This window comes from Acomys minous (genome assembly GCF_964271855.1).
Source record: "Acomys minous genome assembly, chromosome: 2".
NCBI classification, from domain to species: Eukaryota; Metazoa; Chordata; class Mammalia; order Rodentia; family Muridae; genus Acomys; species Acomys minous.
The window spans coordinates 98,693,676-98,709,617 of record NC_140484.1 but is presented as its reverse complement, the minus strand read 5'-3'; the positions used below and the strand labels follow the sequence as shown (position 1 = coordinate 98,709,617).

Here is a 15,942-nt window from a genome sequence, read left to right as displayed (position 1 = left end):
TAAACTACAAATAGGTTCCTGATTAGCTTTAAGATTTTATGTCCACATCCTTAATCAATCCTGAGACAGAAAGTGGTTTGAAATTTTGGCAGTCTTTTCTCTACCTATTATTTTAGAAGCTTCTTATAATACAAACATATATAATAGCAATTTTAATGTACTCATGACATATCAAGGAGACAATTTCTCAGCTAGGCATGCCACCAAGTAAACTTTAAGTACTAGAGATGCATTAAGTCTTGCAAAGAGTTTCCATACACCCCAGCAGCAAACATGAATTAATGTTGCTACAATTATTATTTATATCCAAAATATTGGTGGAAGGCCCTCTTCCTAAATTTCCCACTTACTTGTATCATCAAACATGGAGTTTGTGCACAAGAAGGTACCTTTATCCATATTAGCTAGATTATATGCCCCAGAAGTTATTTTTCATGAAACGAAAGGATAGTAGTATTCATCAATATCAAACAGCTACCTTACACACTTTGATTAGGGCTTGATTGTAGATTTTAATTATTTCAATCCCTCAGCACATTATTCATTTTGAAAGATGATGGAGGATATTTATCCGTTTTGTAGTATACTTGTTTATGCTGGTGGACCATTGTACTCCTAACTGTCTGTACATTGAAATAGTAGTTCTCTCACGAGAGGCTCATTTTATCATCAGAATGTCATATTCTCCTTGTAGTGCCTGAGTTCTACTCATTGTACCTGTTTTCTTTCTCTAGACAGTCAATGGGAAAGAAAGAACATGAGGGCACGACATTTTGATCAACTGAAAACAAATAAGGAAAAATAAAAGAGACAATAAAAGAGTACACAGTACTGGGAGATTTTTTTTTTCATGGAAATCTTAGTGTGAGGAGAGAATCTTTCTTAACTAGAGTTGCACATTTAGATAGATAGAGCATCCTTAGAGATGTTCGTTTACATACCCAGATAAGCAAAGCCTTTCTACTGTCCACAGCCATCACAGACACTTCCCATTCAATTTGCTTCTAGCAGAGACATGGAAAATTTCAGGTGGCCATACTACAACTAGGAATTATATGGAGGGTATTTATGCATAGACAGTGTGCATTGAGAAACTCAATTCTGCAACTAATGGGATGTACTGACTTTCTTTAAGGAGTTTTGCACTAGAGCATAAGCGCAAGAATGAAGTATTGTTTGACAATGTTGAGGAAGATTAAGGAAGCAGAGAAATGACATCAATTGTGAGTATGATGTAATCACTTTTTAGTAAAAGATATTCAAATACCTGTAGAAACATCATATTATTGTGATAATTGGTGATAACATAATTTGTAATTGTAACATTCTACTATTAATCATATTCTCTAACCAGAAGGTATTGTTTGAATTATGTTATCGTACTGATATTTCACTGGGTGATGTTTAAGCAATATAAGGTAGAATGTAATACCTTGGGCTTCATATCTTTACCCATGAGATTCTTTCCCATAGACAGAAATGTATACACATGCACACAGTGAGAGGATTCCCAGTTAAATAAATGACACATCTTGGTAGTAAAGTCTTTTTCCTACAAAAATCACTGAGTTTTGTGCTTTTATAAGGCTAAATTAAATTTGGAGAACTTATGTATCACTATTTTACTTTCAACATGTAAACAGACCTACACTGTCTTGTGTCTTGCTAAACCTTGACTAAAATCCTGAAGAAAAGAAAGAAAGAAAGAAAGGAGGAAGAAAGAAGGAAAGAGAGAGAGAATTAGAACACAATGGATTCTCTCAAATCTTTTTGTGGCATCTGATCTCATATCACCTATGAAGTGTATTTCTTTTAATGGCCATTTCCTCTGAAATGAAACATTCATACCTGGAAGGATAAGGAAAGTTTAGAGCACTCAGACAGCACTGATACTGGCAAGTTTTATGCGCACATTTTCAGCAGTTATTAATAGTGTTATTAATGGTGCTTTCTTTGTTACATAGGTAGGTCTCTAACTGTTCCAATTTTGAGATCCCCCACACGATTTATTTCTTCAATACACATGTAAAGTCCTCATACAGTGGTATAAATATGCAATTCATGAACATGGTCCGTGACAGATCTCTGAGATATTTCTGACTGGTCAATCTAGATTATTTGGTTAATTTCAATGAGAAACATTGTCTCAAATGATTCAGATATAGCAGACATTTGAATCAGTATAATATTTGCCAAAAACGATAGGAAAGTTGCACACAACAGTGCCCAGTAGCTAAGACTGCATGTGTAAGATTTGTAAATGTCTCAGCTTGTCTGGTAGAAGGACTCATGAAGTCTCATCCCTATTTTAGTAACTACTGATATTTTGATAGGCTTCTGGATAAGAAATAATTTTGAGTCTTTGGGGATGTTTGGCCACATATGCCACCCATGTTACAGTAACTTTCTGCACTTTACACACAGGCAGCCCTACAAGAACTCAGTTGCTATTAACAAGAGTGGGAGACTGGGATTCACAACTCTGTATTTTGATTAGTTAGGGATTTCTGTAATGATTTCCATATGTTACAAATGGAATATTCCTTATGAGAGATGAAGGCTTCACTTATCTCTGAACATAAGGACAAAAGTTTAGAAACTGTTGCTAGAGATTATGTTGATTGAGTAATTTTTGGTTGTAAATTTTATTCCAATGACTCACTAGCATGGAGTTATTAGCTAGGTATCCAGTAACAGACAAGGTACAAATTTCTGAAGAAAGTACTAAGTGCAACTACTGAGCTGTTCCTTACCAGTAAGTTATGTGTGCTATATTTCACATTTAGGGTTATTGTTCAATGCTACTCAGTGATGTCTTTTCTTCTTCCTCAGCCAGATTGTAAGTCCTATTAGATATATGTACAAAACACATTCACACCTAGTGTTCATGGAATATTGCTGTAAAGTGTGCAGAATAAGTTTGAGTCAGATGATAAGAAAATGTGTATTATATTGCTTATCCTAATAATATCAGAAGCTCCACTCAAAGTCTCAGCAACACGACTGCCCAAAAATGAGCTGAATAAGAATTAACCTGCCAAACATGACAGAGAAAATCCCACAGGACTCAACTATGCCCACAGAACTACAGGCACCTTAGGAAAGCTAAAAAAGAGAAATGTAGACTTTCCCAGTCTACATAATATATGATTGTCTAGGACAAAAGAATCAGTTTTGAAATTATACATGCAGGTAGCATTAGATGTACTGAACAGGATATATTTAAGAATGTGCATGTACATTCTTATACAATATGCATATAATTACAATTATTAAAAAGGGTATGGGTGTGAATTTGAAGGAATTCATGTCCTGATGTACCAGAAAGTTTCAAGGAAAGAAAAAAATAAGTATTGTAATTATGCTAAAAATGAAAACAAAGAAAGCCACATTGATGCATTCATTCATATCTGCAACACCACATACAGAACCACATAATACACACACACACACACACACACACACACACATACACACACACACACGAACACACAGAGAGAGAGAGAGAGAGAGAGAGAGAGAGAGAGAGAGAGAGAGAGAAAGAGAGAGAGAGAGAGAGAGAGAGAGAGAGAGAGAGAGAGAGAGAGAGAGAGAGAGAGAGAGAGAGAGAGAGAGAGAGAGAGAGGGGAGAGAGAGAGAGAGAGAGAGAGAGAGAGAGAGAGAGAGAGAGAAGAGAAGAGAGAAGAGTTATTGATGTTAGCATAGGACAGTGTTAGTAGTGATAAGAGAAGAATTTTAGGTTAGTGTATGAATTGTCAATTTTTGCAAACATACAATATGTATATGCATATGGTTTTGTTAAATTACATAGTTTAGCAATGAAAGAAAGAAAGAAAATAACAGTTTTACTTCCAGATGTCATCTCAGTACACACATATGTTCACTACTCATATCAAAATACACACACATACACACACACACACACACACACACACACACACACACACACACAGAGAGAGAGAGAGAGAGAGAGAGAGAGAGAGAGAGAGAGAGACAGAGACAGAGACACAGAGACAGAGACACAGAGAGACAGAGACAGAGAGACAGAGAGAGACAGAGAGACAGAGAGAGACAGAGGGAGAGACAGAGACAGAGAGAGATATGAAAATATGAGAGAGATGAAAATATAAATAGATTTTCCAAAATTACTCTAAATTGTTTCATTAACACTATGACAGTTTAATTTACTCAATGGTCCATTGTTCATGGGCATATGGCTTAATCAAGACATGACCACTTTCTTAAATCTTTGGTAAAAATTGATGTTAGTGTGAATTTGGTATTTTTTGTCCTGTTTTTTTGTTTTTTTATTATAATTTATTTGCATTATATCTTGATTGTTGGTATTTTTTTAAACTATAATTTCCCAGTGGAAAAAAAATCTAAGCAGTTTTTTATAGGGTACTGCAATAGAGATACTATTCTAATCCAGTGTGTTCACACAATTAATCACAGCAGTTGGGGAAATGAAAACAAGCACCTTACAAAGAGTCAGCACAAGCTGCTCTTAGCTGCACAGAGTCACAATCACAAGGGCTCAGACTAATTTCAAGACTTTCTACTAAGTAGCCAGTATTTAGGTCCAAGTGGCCAGGTACATGCTCACACCCAGTACTACTGCCTGTTTTTGTCTGCTCTCATCTGGAGTCAGAGCATAGGAAGACAGTATTTTTCCTGTCTTTATGCTTTCATTTTCCTTGCTTCTGCAGCACCATAAAGGGAGGGGAAGTGATAGATGAAATAGCTGCTCTTATGGGAATCTTCCAAGTTACAGCAGAGTTTTAGTATCCATGGCTAGGTTTGAGACCACTCTCTTGACTGGATTCAAATATATTCCCTATTTGCATGTACATATTCAGCCAATCATAGGCAACCAGAGCTAATATAAATCCAAGTAAACAGGGTATTCACCATCCAGGCTTCTGGCTGGAGTTAGCTCTCAGCTGGATCTAGTCTCCAACCAGGGCTTGACTAAAATCTGTTAGTCAGAAATGGACAGTTCCTCATGAGGCCTGAAGGAGACAGCCTATGGTAATAAACACTGTGGGATGGCATGTTGGGATTGCTCACAGATATTCTAAATGTGATTCTGTACTGTTTCATTTATTGGAAATTTGATTCTGCATCTGAGGCCACTGAATCTCCTTTAAGATAATTTTTTTCTGAGTTTGTTATTCTGACTATATCTATGAGAATGTGATTCACCTTAGCCTTCAGAATGTCACAGTGACAGGAGACCTGCTTGTTACTCACACTCCCTTTATGAACCTAGTATGTGAGGAATTATTATTTCAGTACAGTTGTCACCTATGACCTCAACACACTGAAAACTTAGTACTAAGACATTCTCTCTCTCTCTCTCTCTCTCTCTCTCTCTCTCTCTCTCTCTCTCTCTCTCTCTCTCACACACACACACACATACATTTTTGTTACAGAGAGATTTTAATTCATATAATATATATTTGATTTAGTATTTCTGTCCCTTCCTTCCTTTCTCCTCTCCACTTTCCCACTCATCAAAATTTACACTATGTCTTTCTCTGTCCTTCAGTAGAATATAAATGGACACATGTAAACAATATGAATATTAATGATAGAAAAATTGGGAAAACAACATCAAGGTAAAATGAATAATGAAACAAACAGAAGAAAAAAAGCCAATGAAAAACCACAATAAAATATGTCAATAGAGAGACACACACTTGTTCATGCCAACAGATATTTCATAATAACACAGAAACAGAAACCAAAAGATTTTTAAAAAGTGAGGGCATATCTGTAACAAACTGGACACCTAATTCAAGATAGGCTCCTGGGAGGATAAGAGGGGGACTGTAACAGAGACTCCTAGTAGCAGGGGCTAGCTATATAAGTCTCCTAGTACAGGGAAAGGAACACCAGTCCACCCACAAAAGCTTCAAGCCAAACTTACCCTACCTACAGGATGTACAGGTATAAAGATAGAGCAGATAGAGCAGAGATTGAGGGAATGTCCAACCAATGGCTTCCTGAACCCCAGATACAACCCCCATGGGAGAGAGCCAACCACTAACACAATTAAGGATGTGTTGTTATGCTTGCAGACAGGAACCTTGCAGAATGGTCTTCTGAGAGGCTCCACCCAGCAGCAGTTTGTAGCAGATACTGAGACTCACAAGCAAACCTTGGGCAATGGGTAAGGTGTTTCGTGGAAAAGGGGGGAAAGGAGAAAAGGACCCAGAGGTGACTGAAGCTCCACAATAAGACCAACAGAGCCAAATCACAAGGCCTGGACTTGCTGAGACTGATGAACCATGCATATGCTGGACAATACAAGTGCTGGACCTAGGCACCCTACGCAGATGTAGCCAGAGGGAAGCTCAGGTTTGATGTGGGTCCTCTAGTAAGAATCATGGACATTGTCTTTGACATGGAGGCTGTTGCCTCCTTTTTGATCACTTCTGTCTGGTGGAGCTGCCTTGTCAGTCCACAGCAAAAGAGGACATGCTCAGTCCTGATGCCACTTAGTGAGCTAGGGTGGATTGAAAGGGTATCACTCTTTTCTGAGGAATATTAGAGAGGGAGTTAAGGAGGGAGGGACTGTGATGCGAGGAGGGATGTAGCTATGACCATGATTTAAAATGAATACAAAAAAGCACCAAGAAAGCATTATGATACTAGCAACCTCTAAAAATGCCATTGAATGCTCTTTGTTGGGCCATCTATTGCTGGGCCCTGTCCTTATGAGAGCTGCATATATGCAGTGAGGCTCCACTGCAGAACACTAATTTATCACTTGCTTTCAGCTTTCAATTAGAGTTAGCTTCTGTGACTGCGATGGGCCTTTTGATGACACTTTCATGTTTGGTATCCAATGGCCACCTAAGAGCAGAGAAAGAACTTTTCCACCAAAAAGAGGCATTTATAATTAAATTTCTCTCTTTAATTTACTTCAACCAGTTCCATATACCCACTTCCACAATTCTTCAAATTGTATTGTACTCACACACACACACACACACACACACACACACAAACACACACACACACACAGACACACACACACATATACATAAATATAACCTGTTCAGTATTTAAAATGTTTTTAAATATTTGCTATCTGGAATTATTCTTTAGACTTATAATTCAACTTAGTATATAGTGTCTGTTTATTAGCATTCTTTCTCATCAAACTGTTCATTGTAGTGAGGTAATTTTGTTCTTTTTTAAATAATACTTTTATTATACATGTATAAAACAAACTACATACAGCAGGGAGAACCATGTGACAATGATGAGAATGAGTTCTATACATGTTACATTCATAGTAAATATTTTTAATGATTTATTTTGATTTTAGTTTTTTAAATTTGTTCACTTTACATTCAAATTGTAGCACCCTCTCTCCTCTCCTGCTGATCACACCCTCCCTCCCTCATCCATTCCCCTCCCCTAGTTCTCAGAAAGGGAGAGCCCTCCACCATCTGCCCTTGGCTGATCAAGTCTCATCTAGACTGCTTGTATCTTCTTCTTTTGTGGCCTGGCAAGGCCGCCCTACCAGAGGGAAGTGACCCATGAGTGGACGCCAAAATCCATGTCATAAGTATTCCCTACACCCCATATATGAGACCCATAAGGAGCCTGTGGTGCCTATCTACTACATCTGAACAGAGGGTCTAGGTCCTCACTATGCACCGTTATAGGTTGGTGCATCAGTCTCTGCAGCACACCCCCTCCTTTGCCCAGATTTTTTGGCTCCATTAATCATGTTGTGGAGCTCTTGTCCTCTCCAGGTCCTTATATTTCCAAACTATTTGATAAGACTCCCTGCTCTCCACCCAAAGTTTGGCTGTGAGTCTCAGCATCTGCTTCTATCCCATGCTGTGTGGAGTCTTTCAGAAGACCTCTATTTTAGGCCCCCTTCCTATTCCTTCTCCTCACCTGATTCTCTGGTCTATTTTATTTGCTATGCTCAGTGAGAATTAAGCATTCTTCCTAGGGTCTTCCTTGTTATTTAGCTTCTTTTGGTCTGTATTTTTTTATTTTTTTATTTTTTTCTCCTTTATTAATTTATTCTTGTTACATCTCAATGGTTATCCCATCTCTTGTATCCTCCCATTCTTCCCTCCCTCCCATTTTCCCCTTATTCCCCTCCCCTATGACTGTTCCTGAGGGGGATTACCTCCCCCTGTATATTTTTAAATGTATATTTTATTTATTATAGTTTATTCACATTACATCCCGATTGTTAACCCCTCCCTCTTATCATCCCATTCTCACCTCTTCTGCCTATTACTCTCCCTTAGATTTCTGGTAAGGGGCCCTCCCACCCCAAATGTCTGGCCACAGCCTATTAGGTCTCATTAGAATAACCTGTATCCCTTTCCTCTGTGTGCATTCTAGGCTATCTTGCCAAGCGGCAGTGACCAAATCTTGGGTACCAGAGTACGTCTCAGAGGTTCAGTAACAATACCCCTCCCATGCATGTGGATAATCAACAATCCATTGGTTAAAACTGAACAAGGGTCTTGGTTTTCTGCAGGCATTGTTCCTGGTTGGTGAATCAGTGCAGCCCCCCCACACTCCCGTGTCTATATTAATAGGTCTTTATGGTGTCTCTGTAGAGCTCCTGCTCCCTTTTGGACTTTCCATCCCCCACTCTTCCCTACATTGCTGAACACTCCACCCAGAGTTCAGCTTTGAGTACCATTATCTGTCCTAATCCCTCACTGGGTGGAGTCTCTCTGAGGAGATCTATTTTGGGGTATTTTCGGATCTGGATGTTGTAGTTCTGAGCAGTATCTTTGTACACTCAGGGCTGGTACAATGGCTGCCTTTGTCATTCCCTGTCAAGTTCTGCAAATGACAGAATTAAGGGAGATAGGTCAGGGATTAATGACTGGGAGGCATAGGAGGAGGTTGTTTATCAGAACTATAGGAATTTATAATCTTCCAGCATTGAGAGCTCATGAGGGAAGCAAAGGACCAAGCTGCTTGACACACTCAGACCTCCACTGATCTAGAAATCTCCTCTGGTTTAGTAATCAGAAACCAGAAGACCAGGGAGGAAGAGAACATAAATGCCAACACATAACTGCACTGAAAAAGAATTAAAAATTCCAACTGTTATATACAGACAAATAGTGATAAGTTTTAACTTACCTATATAGGTTTTTTTTAATTAATTTATTCATATTACATCTTGATTGTTAGCCCTTCCCCTGTTTCCTCCCATTCCTCCCTCCCTCCCACTTCCCCCCTTCTCCCCTCCCCTATGTCTGTGATTGAGGGAGACTTCTTCCCCCTATGTATGCTCTAAGATTATTGAGTCTCTTCTTGGTAACTTGCTATCCTTCTTCTGAGTGCCACCAGGCCTCCCCATCCAGGGGACATGGTCAGAAAAGGGGCACCAGAGTTCACGTGAGAATCAGATCTCACTCTCCACTCAACAGTGGAGAATATCGTGTTCGTCGGCTAGGTCTTGGTAGGGGTTCGAAGTTTACTGCCTATTTCTCCTTGGCTGGTGCCTTAGTTTGAGGAGGACCCCAGGACCCAGATCTGCCTGTCATAAAGTTCTTCTTGTAGGTTTCCAGGACCCTGTGGGTCCTGTTATTTCCCCATTCTTCCATGCTACTCTCGCCTAAAGTCTCAATAGGATGTCCTCTCCTCTGACCCACTTTCTTGGTAAGTAAGGTTTTTCATGGGACGTATCCCTTGGACTAGTGTTTTGATATAAGTGAGTATATACCGTTTGTCTCTTTTTGCTTCTGGGTGAACTCACTCATTATGATAATTTCTAGGTCAATCCATTTGTCCACAAATTTCGGGAATTCCTCGTTTTTAATAGCTGAGTAATACTCCATAGTGTAAATGTACCATAGTTTCTTAGTCCATTCTTCTACTGAGGGACACTTAGGCTGTTTCCATGTTCTGGCTATTGTGTATAAAGCAGCTATGAACATGGTTGAGCATATGTCCCTGTTGTGTGTTCGAGCATTTTCTGGGTATATTCCAAGGAGTGGGATAGCTGGGTCTTGAGGAAGCCCTATTCCCATTTTTCTGAGAGAATGCAAACTAGTACAACCACTTTGGAAAACCTATATAGGTTTTTTTTCCTCCTTTATTAATTTATTCTTGTTACATCTCAATGGTTATCCCATCCCTTGTATCCTCCCATTCTTCCCTCCCTCCCAATTTCCCCTTATTCCCCTCCCCTATGACTGTTCCTGAGGGGGATTACCTCCCCCTCTATATGATCATAGGGTATCAAGTCTCTTCTTGGTAACCTGCTGTCCTTCCTCTGATTGCCACCAGGTCTCCCCCTCCAGGGGACATGGTCAAAGGTGAGGCACCAGAGTATGTGAGAAAGTAATATCCCACTCTCCACTCTACTGTGGAGAGTCTTCTGTCCATTGGCTAGATCTGGGTAGGGGCTTAAGGTTTACCGCCTCTATTGTCCTTGGCTGGTGCCTTAGTTTGAGCGGGATCCCTGTGCCCAAATCTGCCTATCATAATGTTCTACTTGTAGGCTTCTAGGACCCTCTGGGTCCTTTTACTTTGCCTTTCTCCCATGATTCTCTCATCTAGAGTCCCACTAGAATGTCCTCCCCTCTGTCTCGGTTTCCTGGTAAGTGAAGGCTTTTGTGGGACATGCCCCTTGGGCTAATATGCAGATATAAGTGAGTATATACCATTTGAGTCTTTCTGCTTCTGGGTTAACTCACTCATTATGATCATTTCTAGCTCAATCCATTTATCCACAAATTTCGGGAATTCCTTGTTTTTAATAGCTGAATAGTATTCCATAGTGTATATGTACCACAGTTTCTTTATCTATTCTTCTATTGAGGGACACTTAGGCTGTTTCCATGTTCTGGCTATTATGAATAAGGCTGCTATGAACATGGTTGAGTATAGGATTTTTTCATCTAAATTATCTTATAAACTAATTTTGGATTGCTGAATTTTACCAGAAAACTCAATAAAGAAAAAATATATTTCTACAAATCAAAAGAAATGTGCTCTGATTTCAGCACCTTATCTTTAGTAAACAAATTGCATTGTAGTTCTAACTCATGCCAATAAATAACCAAAAACTGAGTTTATTCACTGCTATCGGGACCACCCACATTTAGCACAGATGTTCAGCAAAAGATTTAGGAACTGTTTGGAAGCCACTTATATGTGAACATATACCATGTGTGTCTTTTTGGGTACGTGTTACCTCACTTAGGATGATTGTTTCTAGTTCCATCCATTTGCCTTCAAATTACAAGATGTGGAGAAAGGTAATCACCTCTCCATTGCTGGTTGGAGTGAAGATTTACACAACCACTTTGGAAGTCAATATGGCACTTCTTCGAAAATGGGGAATAGTGCTACCTCAAGATATAGCTATACTTCTCCGTGGCATATTCCTGAAAGAAGCTCTGCCATGCAACAACTTGCTTAACTATATTCATAGTATTACTTGTAATAGGCATAATCCAGAAACCACCTAGATGTCCCTCAACTGAAAAATGGATAAAGAAACTGTAGTACATTTACACAATGGAATAGTACTCAGGTCTGTGTATTATTATGTGTTTATTCTGTATTTTGTGTCTAATAGCTGCATGAGTATATAACTTGCATGTCTTTCTGGGTCTGGGTTACATCACTCAGGATGAATTTTTCTAGTTCCATCCATTTGCCTGTAAATTTCAAGATTTTCTTGTTCTTACATGCTGAATAGTATTCCATTGTGTAAATGTGCCATTCTCCAGTTGAGAATCAACTTTTTTTTCCAGATTCTGGCTATTACCAATAAAACTGCTATGAACATAGGTGAGCAAATGTATTTGTTGAATGGTGGAGCATCTTTCAGGTATATGTCCAGTAGTGGTATAGCTGAGTCTTGAGATAGCACTATTGACATTTTTCTGAGAAAGTGTCAGATTGATTTAAAAAGTAGTTGTATAAGTGTGACCTCCCACCAGCAATGTAGGATTGTTCCCCTTCTCCAGATACTTGCAGCATGTGCTGTCAGTGGTTAGAGCTTCATCAAGATACCTTTTGGCTTTTGTGGCTATTGTGAAGGTTTTTGTTGCCGTACTTTTTTTCTCAACCTATTTGTGTTTTGTATAAATAAGAACTACTTATTTTTTTTAGTAGATTTTGTATCCAACCACTTATTTGAAGGTGTTTATCAGCTTTGGTAAACCCATGGTAGGATATCTGGGGTCACTTATGTATACACTCATATCACCTGTGAATAAAGTTTCTTTGATTTCTTCCTTTCCATTTTTTGTGCCTTTGATCTCCTTTAGTTTTTTTTTTTGTTCCTCTAGCTAGGACTTCAATACTATATTGAAGCGATACAGAGAGAGTGTGCAGCCTTGTCATGTCCCAGATGTCAGTGTAATTGATTTAAGTTTCTCTTAATTTTGTTTGATGTTGGCTATGGGCTTGCTGTACATTGCCTTTACTATGTTTAGGTATGTGCTTTTTATCCCCAGTCTCTTCAAAACTTTTAACATGAGTAGATGTTAGATTTTTTTCAAGTGCTTTTTTGGGACCTGAGGAGATGATCTTGGATATTTTTTTCTTTCAATTAGTTTATATGATGGATTACATTGATGGATTTCTATATATCATGGTATTTATATTAATGCAGAGACATTACTTAATCTAATTTGTTCCTTGAATTCAAAAATTATTCTTAAACACTTTTATTGACTATCATTTTGCAGAATGAATATACAAACCCACACAAGAGGGAGTCATATTGTTTTTATATTGAACCTTATTATAGGCCTTGTATTAGGTGCATCCCCTTAATATTTCACTTGTTGAGTATTTTAAAAGGGCAAGAATTCAGGTTCATGGGTGGTTGCCAAAGGAGACACAATAGTGACAGCTCAACAAATACATCCAAAAGATGGAAGTGTTTTATCATTTAGAGATCTCAAAGGAAGAAGTTTTATTTCAAAGTTCAATTCATGGAACGATGAATTGATAAGAATAGATGGGAAAGGTAAGGCTGTTATTGGATAGAATTTTTGTAGATTATAAATGTAAATTGGACAAGAGACAGAGAAACATACGCACACACACACATACATGTAGGGTGAATCACATATCATTTTGATGTACACACCATTATTCAAAAAGACTTTTCTTCCGTCATCTGTATGGAGAAGCTATCAGATTGCAGGCAGTATCAATTAGCTAAACAGGGTTTGCTATGCTGTTTTTATGAGCAATGTGAATACACAAAATCACAGGAGCATCTCAAATGTTGATTTGACTTTTCTTTCTTTTTTGAAAATTTTTATTAAATATTTTATTTTATTTTTTTACTATAACTTTTTGTTATTACACATATGTACAATAACCTACATCAAGAAGAACCATGAAATAATCTGGAATTATAAAATGCTACATTCTTAGTGTTTTGGTTAGTTTAATTTGGCAGCCTTGAAGAAAACATCTGTTCTATCTCGGTGCATCTAAATTCTGAATGTAAATAAATATCTTTCATATCTCATCATCATCAGATGAAAACATCTATCTAGACCTAAGCACATCTTAACCACTAAACAATTAAGCTGAATTGTAAAACTAAACTATCTGGTCTTCAATTCCATCAGAGACTTGAAACAGAATAAAATTAACTACTTGAGTGTACAGGAGGGTGCAGGTTAGCAGCATTCCAAATGAGAAGATGACAGAGACAGTTTGCTACCTGAGCAGTCACACAAAACTCTATATAACATTGGAGCACCATCTTCAGCCTTCTGGCCCAATATATCTGGCAGCCATATTTGTGAGGTGGCAACTATTGAGAACTTGTATACTTTGTCTAGGGGAAGCCTACTGGTCTGATGCAGCTAGGACATAGAACAGACAGGCTGAGGAGAGACCTGTTGGGCCACACTTCACATTATCTGCTACTCTGTGAAGAGCTTCGAGCTCTGATCTCTCTCTGCCCAAGGATAGCTTATTGGCCTGATCCATCTAGGTCACAGAGCAGACAGACAGAACAGAGACCTGTGCAGGTCACATTCCATATTAGCTGCTATCCTGGAGCAGCTATGGGCTCTAATCTCTCTCCATCAGCCAACAGCTTACTGGCCTACCCCAACAGGGACACAGAGCAGATCAGCAGAGCCCTGTCACATCGAGAAGGCCTGTGGAGCACCCCAGCAGCTTTGGGCTCCAAACTGCTTCATCTTGCCAACTGCTTCCCAGCCTGCCCCATCAGGGATACAGAGCAGATAGACAGTGCTGAGTCTGGCCTGGTTTGGTACTCACATTTGCTTCCATCTCAAGAAGGTCTGTGGGGCACCTGAGCAGCTTCAGGCTTGGATCTCTTGCAGCCCCTCAGCTGCTTACAGACATAGCCCATCTGGAACACAGAGCAGATAGACAGCTCTGCCATATGAAAAAGGACGATAGGGCACTGGAGCAGCTTTGGCCTTGGAAATCTATCTGCTACTCCTCTCCTGATTTGACTTTTCACTATGACCTTCACACTAGGGTGGTGGTACAGGAGTCTGAATGGGCAATTTTATGAAGTTTGAGGAAGTAGAGACTGCAAAATATAGTCAAAGGCACATTCATCTGTTTTCTTTTATAAAAAAGTCTAAGCTGATAAATTGATTCTAATACATGGCAAATAGAAGAATTCATTATATTATTCCAATAGTGATTACAGTAATTTGCAAGTTTAAACAGTTCTATTATATGGTCAATTTTTAACCTAACCAATTTTTATTTAAGCATTTAATTGGGTAAAGCTTACATTCAGAGATTTTGTCCATTGTATTTTTGATGTGAAACATGGTAGTATGCAGCTAGACTTCATGGTGTCTTTATATATATATATATATATATATATATATATATATGGATTTATATGCAGCAGAAAGAAAGACACTGGAGCTGCTTAAACATTTAAAATCTAAAAGCCACTCCTAATGAAATACTTTCTCAATCAGGACCTCAGCCTCTCCAACAATACATATCTTCTCATATGACCACTAAATAGTGATCAAACATTCAAATCTATGAGCCTATGGGGTCCATTCTTATTCAATCCACCACCTTAGCTTAAAGTGGTATATTGCTAAGCTCTCATAATTGTTTCTATCAATTAGGATATCACAGCAAATTCCTGTTTATACTAATAGTAATGTAAATTTAAGTGACAGAGATAGAGAATTCTGGATTAAATTACTCTTAGGACTTCAAATCTGTTTCTGCTAAAGTGCTCTTGACTCCTAGGGATACCACATATGGATTATAGTTTACTGATATCTGATAATAGCTTAGAATTATAATCAATGAAATGTCATATGGGACTTTTTAATATTTGTAATTTTATTTGACTTATTCTTTGACATTATCTATGTTTACACAATAGCTTTTTGCCATATTCACATCCTATCTACCCTTGGAATTTTTCATGATGTCCATATCAAATCTTGATTCCAAGTTCATGTCTTCTTTCTATCACTGAAGAGGAATGGTCAATTAGTGCTTTACATATGTATGTTTATGGTGAGTACCAAGATAGAAAACATTCAATGTAAGTAATAAGGTAGGGGAAAGGAGAAAACAGAGGGGATGTAGATAGATACCCCACACAAGGAAAGATAAAACATTTATTAGAATATAGCAAACATCACAAAGCCCACCTTGAATACCTGATTTAGAGTAAGTACATGGAAAACAGGAGGTCACTGCTACCTTGTAGCTGAGTGGTAGTTCATATGCATTTCTCCATGGACTGTGGAGTGAGAGTGTCAGTGGTGATACTTAACTGTTGTCTCTCTCTGTCCCCTACAATCTGGTCACAGTGCAGATTTGTTCTTTGTGGATAGCCAGACAAATCACATTGATATTGTTAGGAATAACCATGAACTAGAAACCTGAAGGCTGTGGGCACTACATTTTTAAATGATAAACTTGAGTTCATAT

The 15,942-nt window shown here is 38.4% G+C and overlaps 1 protein-coding gene across 1 annotated transcript in view; it reads left to right on the top strand.

Moving 5' to 3' along the window:
* Positions 1-15,942, top strand: part of LOC311592786 (uncharacterized protein) — a 386,211-nt gene that overhangs the window by 19,116 nt on the left and 351,153 nt on the right. Inside the window, exon 14 of the mRNA XM_084773587.1 lies at positions 1,136-1,223. The gene's annotated coding sequence lies outside the window, so the exon portion shown is untranslated. The remainder of the gene's footprint in view (positions 1-1,135; positions 1,224-15,942) is intronic.